Genomic DNA, 4,345 nt, shown 5'->3' with positions numbered 1-4,345 from the left:
GTGAAGTACAGAGAGGCTAAGTAACTTGTCCAAGATAATGCAACCAGAAGGAAGAAGACTGTCCATACTCTTAATTATTACATTTTTCTTTCTCCGATTGCTAAAAATATGTCAACAGGTAGAAGTGATGGGCTTTTTGTCCAACATTGTAGCGAGGCTGAATGGTAGCAGCTGCTCTCTGAACTTCGCTATGCTGCCCGAGGATGATGAGAAGAAAGAAGAAAGATGCCAGAAAGTCGGCCAAGAAAAACAAAGATCTGGTGAAGAAATCCGGGGGCAAGGCCAAAAAGAAGAAGTGGTCCAAAGACAGTTTGGGACAAGCTCAATAACCTCGTCTTGTTTGACAAAGAGATATATGACAAACTCTGTAAGGAAGTTTCCAACTATAAGCTCATAGCCTTACTGTCATCTCTGAGAGACTGAAGATTAGCAGTTGTCTGGCCAGGGCAGCCTTTCAGGAGCTCCTTAGTAAAGGACTTATTAAGCTGGTTTCAAAGCACAGAGCTCACGTAACTTACACTAGAAACACCAAGGGTGGAGATGCCCCAGCTACTGGTGAGGACGCATGAACAGGTCCCTCCAGCTGTACATTTTGAAAAATAAAACTTTGTTACATAAAAAAAAGAAAAAGAAGGATTGATGGCTCTATTCTAACAAAGAAAAATTTAGTAAAGTTAAAGGAAAGTTTCTATATTAAAAATTTTTTGATCACAAAGTGTAAGATAAGAGTTTTTGTTGCTGTCACTAAGTTCAATGGGAGTGGCATGAAACAGCTCTTGTGGTCTTAGGCTGTGTTAACTGTAACAAAGTATGAGGAACAAAGAAGATGGCGGACTTGAATTCAGCAACCACACTCAGAGCACTCTTTAAAAACACCAAACTTTAAAAAATTAAAAGATGACCCATTGATAGCATTAAAGAAAAATTTGAAAAGAAAAATATGCCAGAAATTGCAGTCCCCACTGCGATTACTGATTTTAATTTTTTTCATGTTATTTCCAAGTAATATTTCATAAGCGGATGCATTTTAATGCAATCGTGTGTATAAGGTATTTTGCATTTTCTTTCCCACATACCACACAGAATCATTTTAATTATCATTTTTGGAGGCTGAATAATTTTCTGTCATGTTGATGCACCATAATTTACTAAACCAAATTGTTGGGTACTTAGCCTGTTTGCATTTTATTTCCATTATGGGGAAATGTCATTTTGATCAATTGGAATTTTATCTTTTCTGTGTGGGATGTATTATGGTTGTCTAAATATAGCTCCAGGCTGGTTATAGAATTTTTCAGAGTCTATGGAATAGAAAAGGAATGATAGAACATTTCTACATTTATTCTTCATTAGCCAATGATTTTTCTGTTAGTGACTTGTACCATGCCTGAGTAAAGGAACCTGAGGTCAATGACAATTATCCCAAAGGTTGTCTTAATACGTGAAGACCAAACCACAGCAATATCTTCGGGGAAAGAGATAAATACGAGTTTCTGTAGACGAGAGTAACTGCAGCAGTAATGTGGGAAATGGGTGATCAGTTACTGGGAAATATTGGTCTGGTCTGTAAAAATCAGTAAATAGGAAAGACTGAAAATTATTTCACTCCTTGAGCAAATTCAGCTTGACCGTGGTTTTTCCCAAAGCCATACCCTCTCTTGTCTATCTGGTGAACTTTAATTCCTTTCTTAAGAGTCAGCTTACCAGTCACCACCTTTGTGAAGCTTTCCTTCTCCTTTCCAGCACAGAACTCTGTAATTCACCCTTCTTATTGCCTTTATCCTCACATTCACAACTCTTTTTTTTTTTTCAGAATAAACTATGAGTTCCTTGGGGCTGGGACTTTGTCTTGCTCATCATTCTAGCTCCACCATCTATCATAGTATCTGGCATGTAGTAATGTTTTAAAAAGAATTTAATGAGTTCTTGTTGAGTGCATTAGAGTGAACGGTAAGAATCTATTTCATCTGTTGTACTTTGTTCAACAACTTAAGTACCAAGGAATGTTCTAGGTTTTAGTGTATAGCGGGTGTGTGCACACACCCACACACACTTGCTGCAAGGGAGAGTTGGAAAGATATTCTCTGACCTATGCATCCTCTTTTATAGAAGATGTAGGCGAGAAGTGGGGGAAGCTGGGAATAGGCATAAATGAGCCATTCTCTGGTGGCTGATCAGCACCTAAAACATATTCCGTCATTCTAGGGTTACAGAGCACCCCCTTTAGAGCACGACATCTTTTTACACATATGGAAATATCTTCATTTTTTAAAGTGGTGATTTACTTCCCACAGTCTCTATCTATACCTTTGTTAAAACTGAAAAGCTTGTTTATTCATCTTACCACTCACAGAGCCAAACTGTTTGAAATAGTTTATCTTCAGAAAGTAATAAGAGATGTAAGGGAAAGGATCACCAGGGTCTGTGTATTGACAGGAAGGAAGTTCCAGACATGCAGGGACATTCCTAGCTTTAATGCCAGCTTTTCTTTTACTCCTTTATTCAGTTTTCATTAGAATTTCTAAATCTGTCATCATGTCCAGACATCATGTCCAGACACTTGCCCCAATTCTGCCTTTCCAGCTTTATTTCAGAGTCGAATTCTTTCTCTTAGGTCAGCAACTTTAGTCAGCACCCCTTCTTTCTCAAAGGCACATTTGAATTTATACCCTACTGCTCTACTAACAAATTCTCAGTCCTTGTCATTTTAGCTTTTCACTTCTCTATTCTTAAACAAAAATTGCTGATGGATCACTGTGATTTTCTTAAAACTTTGCAAGACTAAGCTACTAGCAGGTAGCTAGCCTTTGACACTGGAGCTAGCAAAACCTCTGATTAGAAACTTCAGGGTTAGATGTTTCCCAGGAGCATTTATTTTAAGATACTGCTTTATGCATATAGAAACAAGATTTGGGATCTGTAGAGGTAGACAATAAGTTGGGGGGAGGCAACATCTCTAAGGTTCAGGTTCATGCCACGTATCTGTACATGTTACCATTGGTACAATACACAGGGATATACCAGAGTCATCAGAGAAAGTCCAGTGGTACCCTGATTCAGGGAAGATTCTCTCCCAAACATGGCTGGATTAATAAACACTCCAGGTTTCAGGCAGCAATGAACACCTTCAAAGAGGCAATTACTGGTTGGCTTAATGTCAATTTCTGTCAAGACTGTAGAATGATAAATTAAAAGGATGGATTTTTTTAGCACATAGGGAAGATGCATGATTCTAAGAACATATGATGTCAGATGAATCTACTTTTTTTGACAAGGTTAATAAACTGGCAGTTAAGAGGAGTGGCATTTATATATATAGCATGTGGATTTCATGAAGACGTTTAACTGGATCCTGTGATATTCTTTGAAATAAAATGGAAAGAGGCTAGATAAGAGTAAGTTTAATGACTCAAAATTATTGAACAACTTTATCTCAAAATGTTTATTAATGGATCGATTTTAGTTTGGGGGAATTCTTTAATGCCAGGTTACAGGATTAAATACTTGTTGTAGTCAACATTTTTCTAAAATATAACCCAGATATTGACTGCCCCATCATTCTTCTGTTCCATCATGCTCACATGCTGTTGATAAGGAGTCCACTCACATCAGAAAGTGAGCATTGTGGATTTTACTGAAGATTCGTAAGTCAGGGGAGAGGTTTTTATATTTTATACTCCAAAGTTAACAACTTATTCCTTCCATCAGAATTTTCTGAGTTTTATTGTCTCTTTGCTGCAGTGTCACCACTGAGAGTTATTTCTCTGTACTTTTTATGATACTTTGCCTAGTATTCCTGGCTCTTGTTTTTCCTCTGTCCTCAATTTTCCCTAGGCATTTTGAATTCCTTTATAAAGCAGGGCTATTCATCTTGAGCCTTCTTTCTACTTCTAGCTCCTCTCTCCAAGTTTATATACCCAAATCCATCATGGCATTTGTCAAAACAAGGAACGCTCTAGAGTGACAGGATACACGCTCTTTGGAAAGCAGGCAAGATTATAAAGGAAAAGATTTCCATAACAGTCTTGACTTAGATGAAAAAAATTAGAACATGTATATACGAGGGTGAAGATGATAAGGGGGATCAAAACCATGTTGTCTGGTTATCTATCACTGTGTAACAAATATCCTAAAGTGTGGTGGCTTAAACAACAATTCGTTATTTTCTCCATGGTTCTGAGAGTTGACTGTGCTCAGCTGGCTGGTTCTCTCTTGGGGATCTCACATGCAGTTGTAGTCAGTTAGTGACTGGGACTGAAGTCTCCTGCAGGCTTGACTGGGCTGGATAGTCACACATCTGGTAACCTCAGTGCTGCTCCACACACCTCTTTTTCAGAAGAGTAGC

General features: G+C 38.1%; 1 pseudogene; it reads left to right on the top strand.

Annotated features, from left to right (window-relative positions):
* The first annotated feature begins 203 nt into the window (after window positions 1-203).
* On the top strand, window positions 204-569 carry LOC130707566 (40S ribosomal protein S25-like; annotated as a pseudogene).
* Window positions 570-4,345: the final 3,776 nt, after the last annotated feature.

The sequence above is a fragment of the Balaenoptera acutorostrata genome, chromosome 3, assembly GCF_949987535.1.
Source record: "Balaenoptera acutorostrata chromosome 3, mBalAcu1.1, whole genome shotgun sequence".
Lineage (NCBI taxonomy): Eukaryota > Metazoa > Chordata > Mammalia > Artiodactyla > Balaenopteridae > Balaenoptera > Balaenoptera acutorostrata.
This window is presented reverse-complemented; position numbering and strand designations above follow the sequence as displayed.